Source organism: Dromiciops gliroides, chromosome 1 (genome assembly GCF_019393635.1).
Source record: "Dromiciops gliroides isolate mDroGli1 chromosome 1, mDroGli1.pri, whole genome shotgun sequence".
NCBI lineage: Eukaryota > Metazoa > Chordata > Mammalia > Microbiotheria > Microbiotheriidae > Dromiciops > Dromiciops gliroides.
The window spans coordinates 642,505,386-642,517,927 of NC_057861.1; the positions used below are offsets into that span (position 1 = coordinate 642,505,386).

Sequence of the window (12,542 nt, forward strand, 5' to 3'; positions counted from 1 at the left end):
GCCTTCTAATCAAATATTATTATAAATACCTCACATTCCATTACACATTATTATGAATTACTGATTGCACGATGAATTATATATTTTATGTCAGAAGTGTCAATCATGCAGGGCTGTCTGCCATAATCCTGCATACCCAAAAGTCAAATCGAAATGTTTTTGGAAAATGTTTTTTTTTTTTTTAAAAAGAAAATACAGTTGAACATTATGTTAATATGTGGTTTTCTAAGTCATTATCTGCCACAGGGATCCTTTTGTATGGTTTGGTGGCCCCATTTCTATTTGAGTTTGACACTTTTATTCTGGAGGTTGGGCATGTGAAGATACATTAGGAGAAATAGAGTGATATTTTAGAATATTGAATTGTTTAACATTTTCAGTTACTGGTAGTATCAGTTCTGTCTAGGTGAAGCCATAGGGTGTTTATGTGTGTTCAAAGAAGGACCTCTCCAAAATGGAGTTGAAAGTTGTTTCCTGAACACACATGTTTTGGTCCTAGTTTGAATGAAGGAAGTATAACTGTATGGAAGTTACATAGAAAGGTGGAGTTAAAATTTTCACTGCTAATCACAGTTGCTATGGCTTACTTTTTTTTTTTCTTTTTAGTGAGGCAATTGGGGTTAAGTGACTTGCCCAGGGTCACACAGCTAGTAAGTGTTAAGTGTCTGAGGCCACATTTGAACTCAGCTCCTCCTGATTCCAGGGCTGGTGCTCTATCCTTTGTGCCACCTAGCTGCCCCATTGTGGTTTACTTTTAAAGGAGATCTAGGTACAGAATTTTTTGGGTAGCTGCCATTTTGGATTGTTTCCTTTTTTATTGCATATGATCAAAATGAACATGTACATGTCAAAAATGAACCGATTTAGGGTCATTTTCAAGTTGTTTGAAATAAAATGCAATGAAAATATCTCAGTATAACAAGTGAGGATTATTGAGATGTTAAGGTGAAGCTAATATTTGATTTTCAGTATTTATCCTTTTTTTTTTGTTTATAAATCATAATACCTTGATTTTATTTTGAAAGAATACTAAATTTAGGCTTTGCAACTAAGTTGCTAAAATAAAATGAAGACAAACTTTTGGTTTTTTAAACACAAAAGTTTTCAAGCATCCTTATTATTGACACATTTTGGAACAAATTCTTTTACATTTTGGTCCTCCAAGACACAGGATTCTTTTGGATTCTCCACTGGCACTTGTATATTTTTCCATAGCTGTAATCCTGTTGCTGGGAAGACTGAGGCAATTTGACAGTTTAGTTTGGGAATAGTGAACTGCCGTAGCAGTAAAGCTTATCTGGTATCCTAAGTCTGGCAATAAATATGATAAGCTCTTGAGAGGTGGTGGGCCACAAGGCTTCTTGAGGAAGGGTTAACTGGTCCAGGCTGGAAAGAGAGCAGGTCAGAAGCTTCATGAGTTTTGTAATAGTTCAGGCATGAGAAGATGAGGGCTTGTACCACCTAGTGTGGTGGCAGTATCAGAGGAGAGAAAAAGGGGTGCCAAGGGGTGCCATCCTTGGCAACAAATTGGATATGGTGAATGAGAGATTGAAGAGTGACACCTGAATTGTGAGCTTGGGTGACAGGAAAGAATGGTAGTATTGGTGCCCTTGACAGTGATAAAGAAGTTAGGAAGAGGGGAAGGTTGTTGGGAAAAAGACAGTGATTTCACTATTGGGCATGTTGAGTTTAAGATGCCTATGGGACATCCATTTAGAGATGTTCATTAGGTAGTTTGCTGGAGACACACTATTAGGTGAAATTGGAAGTTAGGAGAGAGGTTAGGGCTAAATAAATAGGTCTGAGAATCATCTGAATAGAAATGATAATTGAATCCATTGGAGCTGATGAGATCACAAAGTGAATTAATAAAGAGGGAGAAAGGAAGAAGGCCCAGAATAGAGCCTTGGGGACACCCATGGTTAGGAGATGTGATTAACGAGGCATATCAAGAATCTTCTCTTTTTAGCAGAATATATGTTATAGCAAATATTTGGCTTTCTGGGGTCTTTGTGCTGGTTTTATGATCTGCCTCAAGGAATTTATCCATTTCCTCCACCTAGCCAAGTAAACTAGTGTATTCTTATAATAATGTGACTTCTGTTTCTCCCTCCTTTCATCATAATCCAAATTTGTTTGACATTTCTACAGTTTGTAGTATATAAATATTAGAGTAGTTTTTTACAACTCTCCTAAGGGGTGTGTGTGTGTGTATGTGTATTTTTTTTTTTTTTTGGTGAGGCAATTGGGGTTAAATGACTTGCCTAGGGTCATACAGCTAGTAAGTGTTAAGTGTCTGAGGGAGGATTTGAACTCGGGTCCTCCTGAGTGCTCTATCCACTGCGCCACCTAGCTGTCCTTCTCTCCTTCTCTCCCAGCCTCCCCCCCCCCTTTTTTTTTTTTGCGGGGCAGTGGGGGTTAAGTGACTTGCCCAGGGTCACACAGCTAGTAAGTGTCAAGTGTCTGAGGCCGGATTTGAACTCAGGTACTCCTGAATCCAGGGCCGGTGCTTTATCTGGTTTGATTATTTTTAACACAGGTATATACCTTTTTGACACCAGTTCCAGCCATGCTTTCCCTTCTTTTTTGGCATTTGCCATAAAGTTGATTTGGGTCTAGCTGAACAAATTAAATTTATCACAGATCTTAAACAAAAAATACATGAATACTGAAAACACTAAAACTCAGCTTAACTTAAAATAAGACAGTCTTTGGAAATATTTTATATAATATGGATGTGGGTAGGTTCAGAGATTAATATTGTACATCTTCGAATACCATCACTTTTATTTAGTGAAGATCCCCATGAAGTGTGGCTTCATGTTGCTTAATTATCACTTAATAAATACTGAAATAATTAATGGAATGAAGTAGGGGAAAGCAGTGACTTTGCAGTTGATGTGAAGTGACTGGGAAAAAGATAAAAAATGACTTCAAAGTTTTGAATTTAGTTGCTTTGTGAGCTTGACATTATTACAATTTTAGTAGGAACCACTTTTAGTTTTGCCATAATAGCTAATCTCAAGGTACCAGGCCATGATCTTACCAGAGTATGAAGATACTGTAATGGATGCCAAAGTTAGTTTTTCTTTCTTTATCCTTTTAAAAACATTTATTGCTGGCTTTTTTTATATCACACTCACTTCCTACAGTATCTCTTCTTCCCATATCCAGTGAGCTCTGCCTTGTCACAAAGATTATAAAAAAAAGCCAAAAAGATCCTGTCTATATGCTTAAGGCTTTTGAAATAGAAGCCTCTTCACATAACAAGATAAAAGGCCATCCTATTTTTTCATACACTCAACTTTGAATTATCTAGGACACTAGTAAGTTACCCTTTGTGCTTCATATCTATTAGGTCATGTGGTTACATTAAATGATTCATAAGATAATTTCTAGCTCTAGAATTTTATTCATGATTTTGAAAAGTATTTTTTTCTATAACAAGTTACATTGACCTTTAAAGGACAATTAGAATTGTTTTAATTGGAGTAGTCGTGAATTAGATATTATCTACATTAATTAGGGGTATGGGAATCTTTTATAGTAAGACTTTTGTCCTGATAGACTAAAGTTAGTCCATATAAGGTTTTCCTTCTCTGTAATGGTTTGGCTAAAATTGTTGTGTCCACCAGATGGTGCACTTGGGCAACAAATTGTTTCCAAAAGCTTTTGTTTCTATCAGCACTAAATTTAAATAGGAATCCAGGAGTTTCCTGTTTATATATATGATCATAGGATTTCTGTTAATTCCCATACAAGGAATTAGAAATGAACAACAGAACTTTAAAATTTTTTTTAAGAAGGTATGTATAAAACTAATATCTTCTTAGCTACATTAATTGCACATTGTACACAACAAAAAAGGTCCCAATGAACTCTTTATCCTTGTTTAGGATGTTTTATTCCATTTGGGGAATTATATTTGAAGGAAAATTGACATTGGAGTCCTTTCAGTGAAGGGGTGACCAAGGATGGTCATTGAGTCAATAAGGATTTTTTAAGGGCTTATGACTATGTGCTAAGCACTCATATGATGAATCTTCCTGCCTCTATGGGGAAAAGGAGAGAAGGAGATTTTTAAATGCTGCAAATTTCTCTTGCACATCTCCAGCCTGATCTCCAACCTTTCAGACTGTGGAGTGGAGAGGTGGGCACCTTGTCACCTGGCATCTCTTGCCTGGTTTCCAGTCTTCTGTGTAAAGAGGAACCATGTCATTCCTTCTCTTGTTGATGAGGGTTGGGCAGAGGGCACCATTCTGAATTTCTAGGTTGGTTTCCTGCCTTTGGGGAAGGATAGTATCACTACTCTTTTTGCTCCAAGTTCTTGCCCTTTCACCTGCTCTGCTCAAGGCTCTAAAAGGACTCTGCTTAAGTCATTAATGCTATTGAGTTTGAAAATCTCTGAAAATTTTTCATTTAATGATGAACAAAATCCTGTTTAGTCATTCCCTTTACATCCCAGTGATGTTGAACCCATATAGTTCATCATGCAGTCCACATTCCCCATCTTCTGTACCCCTATTTTTATTCCTATCCCTTTCAACAATCCCCTCCCTTCTTGAAGCTCCAACTAGATACTACCCATCCCTTCCAGTCTGATCTCTGGAGTGCCTGTTCTATAGGCAATAAAATTGCTTTCAACTTAGATCTTTCATTACCTGCTCCTTTCTTCTGGCTTTCCTGTGAAGACACAGCTTTCCTGGCCACATTTTCATGCACTAGATTCACTTTCACTCATTCTCTTTGACTTATGCTTGGCCAGGCATTTTCCATCTGTCTGAAAGCAACCATTTCCATCTGTACCACCACAAGCCATCTCCACCTCATGCTGCCAGCTTAATCTTCCAACTGGGAGGTTGTGATCCTCTGGGTTAAAAAGCAACCCTTACCTTGACTTTAGGCCTCCCATCTCCCGCTGTGTCTTTCCTTTCAGGGTTGAAGAGTGGTGTCCTTCACTTTATGGTGCATATTTTCCCACCAAGTCATGCTCTTTACATCACAGTGACTCTGAATTCCTATAGATCATCTTTCAAACCCCACTCAACACCTTCTACCACTTGATCCTTCATTCCCATCCCCTTCAATCCTCTTGTCTCAAAATTTCATCCTAACTCCACCAAACCCTTGCACTGTGAACTCTGTAATGCCTGTTCCCGTAAGAAACAAACTTCCCTTCCTCTTAAATCTTTTCCTCTTGTATTCTTTCCATCTCTTAGCTCTTTCTGAAACCTGGCTTCCCCCTGATGGCACAGCCTTCCTGGATACCCTTTCTGGTACTGGTTGTATCTCCACTTATTCTCCTTGGCTCACTGGTCAAGGCAGGTTCTCCCCTTTCCTTCAGTACTAAGTAATCTCTCTTCCTTTACAATTCATGCTATTTATTTCTTTCAAAATACCAGTAGCTATTGTAAACAGGACCCTCTCACCCCCAGATCAATACCCTTCTTTCCTCAGTAATTTTGATATCTGGCTTAACATTTTTCTCTCCTACTTAAATCGTGCCTTCATATTGGGGGACTTCAACATACATATTGATTCTTCCATTAAATACTCTAACCAGTTCTTCAGTTCCTCAACCTATTGTCCTTCCATAGGCAACTCTTTTAAGTTTTATTTTAAGTTCCTTGCCTCCTAAGGCCAGCAAGCAATCTGATAGCGGTTTAAGCCTGAAGATGGGATACTGCCTCCCTCCCCCAAGGTGAGCAAAGCCCAACTTTAACATAAAATTCAACGTCTAGAAATTGACTAGAAAAATGAGTAAATAACAGAAAAATAACTTGACCATAAAAAGCTATTGTGGTGTGAGAGAAAACCAAGACATAAACTCTGAAGAGGACAACAGTGTGAAAACAGCTACAAGCAAAGCTTCAAAGAAAAATGCTAATTGGCCTTGGCCCAGCAAGTATTCTTGGAAGAGTTAAAGAAAAACATATGAGTGGTAGAGGAAAAGTTGAGAAAAGAAATGCGTGTGATGCAAGGAAATTGTGAAAAGAGAAATTACACCTTGGTAAAAGAGGCACAAAAATAAGCTGAAGAAAATAACACCTTAAAAATCAGAATTAGCCTATATGGTAAAAGAGGCACAAAAATTCACTGAAGAAACGAACTCCTTAAAAAGTAGAATCGACTAAATGGAAAAAAGAGGTAAAAAAAAATCTTACTGAAGAAAATGATTCCTTAAAAATTAGAATTCAGCCAGTGGAAGCTAATGACTCCATGAGAAATAAAAAATAATAGCCATTTCTCAATTGATAAATGGTCAAAGGATATAAACAGGCAGCTTTTATTTATTTATTCATTCATTTATTTATTTATTTTTCAGCAACAAACATTTATTTTATTTTCCAGTTACATGTAAAGGTACTTTTCAACATTAATTTTTGTAAGATTTAGAGTTCCAAATTTTTCTCCCTCCCTCCCTTTCCTCCCCCCTCCACAAGATTGCAACCAGGTTATATATGTACAATCTACAAGTGATGAACAGACAGTTTTGTTTGTTTTTTGGGTGTTTTTTTTTTGTAGGGCAGTGGGGCTTAAGTGACTTGCCCAGGGACACACAGCTAGTAAGTGTCAAGTGTCTGAGGCCAGATTTGAACTCAGGTACTCCTGAATCTAGGGCCGGTGCTTTATCCACTGCGCCACCTAGCCGCCCTGAACAGACAGTTTTTAAAAGAAATCAAAGCTGTCTTTACTCATGAAAAAATGCTCTAAATCATTGTTGATTAGAGAAAAGCATATTAAAACAACTACTTGACACCTATTCGAAATGATAAATGCTGCAATGGATGAGGGAAAATAGGTACACTAATGAACTGTTTATAGATTCTTAACTTGTCCAACTATTCTGGAGAACAATTTGGTACTATACCCAAAGGGCTATGAAATTGTCCATACTCTTTGATCCAGCAATATCACTAATGGGTCTATACTCCAAAGATATCAAAGAAAAAGGAAAAAGGAGCTATATGTAAAAAAATAATTATGGCTGCTCTTTTTGTAGTAGTGAAGAACTGGAAATGGAGGGGTTGTTCCTCAGTTAGGGATTAGTTGGACAAATTGTAGAATATGATTGTGATGGAGTATATACTGTCCTATATATATATATATATATATATATATATGTATCTGTATCTGTATCTGTATCTATACATGTATCTATATCTATATCTATATCTATATCTATATCTATATCTATATCTATACATACACTGTATATGCTGTGGGAAATGATGAGGGGGGTGGTTTCATATGGACACGTATATAAACCGATACAAAGTGAAGTGATCAGAACCAGGAGATGATTGTATCCAATTACAGCACTATTGTAATGATGTTTAACTGTGAAAGACTTTGCTACTCTCATCAGTCAAATGATACAAGATATTCTAAAGGACTCAAGAGGAAAAATATGCTACCCACCTCCAGAGAAAGAACTGATTGAAGTATAATTTCTTCTCTTTATTTTTCTTCTTTTCTTTGGCGTGATATGACCGATATGAAAACATGCTTTGCATGACTTCACATGTATAATTTCTATCATTGCTTGCCTCCTTAGGTGGGGGAGGGGTAGAATGGAGGGAGAGAATTTGAAACTCAAAATGAAAAAATGCTAATATTAAATAATGTAAAAAAAGATGTCTATTGGATATCCAGTTTGAGATGTATAATGGGCAAGATTGGAGATCAGATAGATTAGGGTTGATTAAGTGGGTGAGAATAATCACCATAGATATAACTGAATACCTGTGAGTTGATGAGATTAGCAAATGGAAGGATAAGAATAAGGGTCCAAAATAGAGCCCTGTAGGACATCATGGTTAACTGGAATGACATGGATGAAGATCCATCAAAGGAGATGAGGAGTGGTTAGACAGGTAGGAAAATTAGGTGAGTGGTGTTTTGAAAACCTGGAGAGAAGTTGTTTTCTTTTTTTTTTCTTTTTTTTTTTTTTTTGAGGCAATTGTTAGGAGGTGGGTAGCATGCTTCCTTAGTTCTGTGGTATCATGGTTGGTCATTGCATCTTCTAGAGTGCCTGGTACATAAAGGGGCTTAATAAATGTTTTCTTGCTTTATTGTTTGGATTTTGTTTTTTTTAAAACAAGATTCATAATTAAGCCTGTGTTTCAGGATATAGTATATCCAGTATATAGGATAGCCTACAAAGGAAGAGACCTGAGATTTCTCCCAATGAAATTGTTCTCTCCTTCATTTATTCCTGTTCTCCTTAGTTCTATTGTTCCTCCAATTTCTTGCTGGCCATTCCTTGCTCTTCTCTCTTGGTTCTTTCTCCTTTTCCATTTCTCTTTTTCATCCTCCCACCACTTTCCCTTTTGTTGGTCTATTTTTATACTCTTTTCCCACCCCCAGGGTAATGAGGGTTAAGTGACTTGCCCAGGGTCACACAGCTAGTAAGTGTCAAGTGTCTGAGGCCGGATTTGAACTCGGGTTCTCCTGAATCCAGGGCCAGTGTTTTATGCACTGCACCACCTAGCAGCCCCCTATTTTTATACTCTTTCTTGTTCTTTCTTTTCTGTTTTTTCTCAACTTATCACTAACCCTTCTTCTAAATTCTCCCCTCCTTCAAAGATCATTTAAAATAACATAATTTTTCAAAATAGATCCCTGTATTGATTGTGTCCAGAAATGGGTGACTCATTCTGCACTTCTAATTCATTATGTCTTTGTAAAGATTGTGGGATACATGCTTCACCTTTGGTCTCTTGGAATTGAATTATTCTCCTGATTCTACTTTCTTCATTTTGTATTGATTTATTTAGGTCTTTCCAGTTTTCCATGAATCTGTTCCTTTGATCATTTCTTATCACACAATGCTATTTCATTGCATTTATATTGTTTAGCCATTTCTTGGGCAACCCCTTACTGCTATGAATACTTTTGTACATATAAGTTCTTTCTTTTACCTTTTTGAGTCATAAGACTAGTAGTGTTACAGCTTTGCCAAATGGTATATAAAGTTTAATGACCTTTGGGGTCAAATTTGCCTTCCAGAATGGCTAGATTAATTCATCTAGCTGTGATATTCTCCCTAGTCTGCCTGCTCTACTTGTATCCCTCCCTTCCCTTCCCCTCCCCTCCCCTCCCCTCCCACCCCTTTGGTGGCACTGGAAACAGCTAGCATTAATTGGTAATTGTGTTGCCCATATGTTATTCTTTATCACGGGTCCATGGTGGAGAAACATGTTGAGGTTTGGTCACAAGGGAGTTGGGGCCCCAAATTGTAGTTTCAAGGTAAAGAAGAACACTAGTGCTTGTGGCTATAGGGGAATACGGGGGCCCTTCCTGGGTAAAGACCAGAGCGTAGATCAGAAGAGCAGTCACAGCATCTTGGAAACACTGAAAAGTTTGTAGCCCCCCAGAACTAGCTCTGAAAAGAGCATTATTTTAAAACTTGAAGCTTTGGACAGTGCCTTCCCACCTCACAGGTGAGCAAAGCATAACTAAAGAATTTGGTCATAAAAAGCTACTATGTTTGCAGGGAAAAGATGCAAACTCAGAAGAAAATAAGAATTAAAAACAGCTACAAGCAAAGCTTCAAAAAAAAAATGCTAATTGGACCCAAGCCCAATAAGAGTGCCTGGAAGAGTTGCAGAGATAAAAGTGGTAGAGAAAAAACTGGGAAAAGAAATGAGAGTGTAAGAAATTTATGAAAAGAGAAAAGCTTGGTAAAAGAGGCCTAAAAATTCACTGTAGAAAAGAACTCTTTAAAAAGCAGAATAGGCCAAATGGAAAAAGAATTACAAAAATTTCTTAAAAATTAGAATTGGCCAATTGGAAGCTGACTCCATGAGACATAAAAAAAAATAATGAAACTGTGCAAAGACATGAAAAAAAATAGAAGAATATGTGAAATAATCTCACAAATAGATAAGGAGAGATCATTTAAGAATTACTGGACTACCTGGAAGCCATGATCAAGAAAAGAGGCTAGGCATCATTATTTTAAGAAATTATTAAGGAAAACTCCTTCAATATTTTAGATCCAGAGGGTAGAATTGAAATTGAAGGAATTCCTCAGTCACTTCCTAAGAGAGCTTCTAAAATGGAAACTCCCAAGAATATTGTAGCTCCCAGGTTAACTAGAAAGGTATTGCAAATAGTCAGAAAGAAAGAAATAACATGGAGCCACAGTAAAGATAACAAAAGATTTAGGAGCTTCCTCATTAAAGGAGTGGAGGGCTTGGAATATGATAATCCAAGGCAAAGGAGCTAGGATTATAATAAAGAATAATCTACCTAATAGAATCTGTTTAGGGGAAAAATTGATATTTAATGACATAGATGACTTTTAAGCATTCTTGAACAGACTAGAGTGAATAGAAAGATTGACATTCAGATTCCACAATGAAGAGATGCATAAAAAAAGTATGCATGAAAGAGAAATCATAAGGGACTCAATAAAATTAAACTTTGCATTCCTATATGTGAATATGATACATGTAACTCAGGAACTTTATTATTATTAGGGCAGTTAAAAGGAGTTTACATAGACTGAAGGCATGGATGGAAGTCAATTATTCTTAAGTGATCTCCACAAAAAATAAAAGAGTGGAATGGAGTGGATAATGGGTGGGAGTGGCAATTAGTAATACTTGAATGTCATTCTCATCAATAGATATTTATTCAGCACCTACCATGTGTCAGTACTATGCTAAGCCCCTAAATCTTTTTTTTTTTTTTTTGGGTGAGGCAATTGGGGTTAAGTGACTTGCCCAGGGTCACACAGCTAGTAAGTGTTAAATGTCTGAGGTTGGATTTGAACTCAGGTCCTCCTGAATCCAGGGCCGGTGCTCGATCCACTGTGCCACCTAGCTGCCCCCCTAAATCTTTTTTAAAAAATTTAATTTTTTATATAAATATTTTATTATTTTCCAGTTACATTTAGAGATAGTTTTCAACATTTGTTTTTATAAGATTTCTAGTTTCAAATTTTTCTCCTTCCCTCCCCCCTCCCCAAGACAACTAATAATCTGATATAGGTTATGCATTAAACACACTTTATACAATCACATTAAACATTTGCCCCTAAATCTTAATATCCCATTTTGATATTATTTGTATTTTGAAAAGGGGGAAAAAATACCAGATTTAGGATGCAATCTAGTGCTACTCTCTTAAAAGTTACCAGTAGCTAGAAAATAGAACTATAATTTTTCTAAAATTGATGAATCTTGGAATGACTTATGATTATAGTTTCAAGAATCTTTTATAATCCATCCAATTTAAAAATGTCCCCTATAATAAGACTCTCATTTATTATTATAGACTTATGGTTTCAATGATGCCTTTTAAATAGAATTCCTTTATTAGAATTTATAGCTCATGAGGTCTGAATGGATTGGAATTAGGAGATTCCATCACCTAAAATAGAATGAAATATTTTTTCTACATAATTTGATTGAATAACTTTGAACTCTAATAAGTGTTTTCTTATCTCTTAGACCTATCTTTAAATCATTGGCATTTTTATTTTCAGACTTAAGTTACTGATTAGGCAGTTAAAGGGATTCTGGAATTAAATTATCTGGCCTGACACTTTGAGTTAGCTCACTTTAGGTAGTACTTCATTAACTAACTACTTCATCAATAAGTGCCCTCATGTAGCTGAAGCATTATCCATTCATTCATTCTTTAAAAGACTATTTTATTTTTTCCACAATTACATATTAAAACATTTTTTTCAATATTAAAAAAAACTTTAAATTCCAAATTCTATCCTTCTTTTCCCTCCTTTTACCTCTTCCTAAGATGGTAAGCAGTTCAGTATAGGTTATACATGTTGTTGGCATTATTTTAAGTACTACCCTTGCCCCAAGACAAACAAACTTTAAAAGTTTTCATTTTGTTTATTGAAATTTGTCATTTTTCACCAGTTGTTCTAATCAAATAGTTATCATTGACCTTTTCTATTTTTTTTTTAAAGTGAGGCAATTGGGGTTAAGTGACTTGCCCAGAGTCACACAGCTAGTGTTTAGTGTCTGAGGCCGGATTTGAACTCAGGTACTCCTGACTCCAGGGCCGGTGCTCTATCCACTGCGCCACCTAGCTGCCCCAATCGTTGACCTTTACAGTAACTTGAAAATAGTTATAAATTTAATGTCTTCATTTAGTAATGTTTTATAGTAGTCAAGTCTCATCTAAAGAGATTGTCTTCCCATCGACTGGGGAATGGCTGAACGGGTTGTGGTGTATGAATGTAATGGAATACTGTTGTGCTGTAGGAAAAGATGAGCAAGCGGAGTTCAGAGAAACCTGGAAGGACTTACATGAACTGATGCTGAGTGGGCTGAGCAGAATCAGGAGAACATTGCACACAGTATCAACAACATTGTGTTTTGATCAACTGTGATAGACTTGACTCTTCTCAGTGGTACAGTGTTCCAGGATATTTCCAGGGGACACATGACGGAACGTGCTCTCCAAATCCAGAAAAAAAACAAACAAAAACTCTGGAATTTGGATGCAGATTGAACCATACTATTTCTACTTTTTTTGGTTTTTCTTTTTTGAGGTTTTTCCCT

The 12,542-nt window shown here is 36.5% G+C and overlaps 1 protein-coding gene across 7 annotated transcripts in view; it reads left to right on the top strand.

The window, feature by feature from the left end:
- The window catches only part of KDM4C (lysine demethylase 4C), a 430,228-nt gene that overhangs the window by 84,911 nt on the left and 332,775 nt on the right, over nt 1-12,542 (top strand). The window lies entirely within an intron of this gene.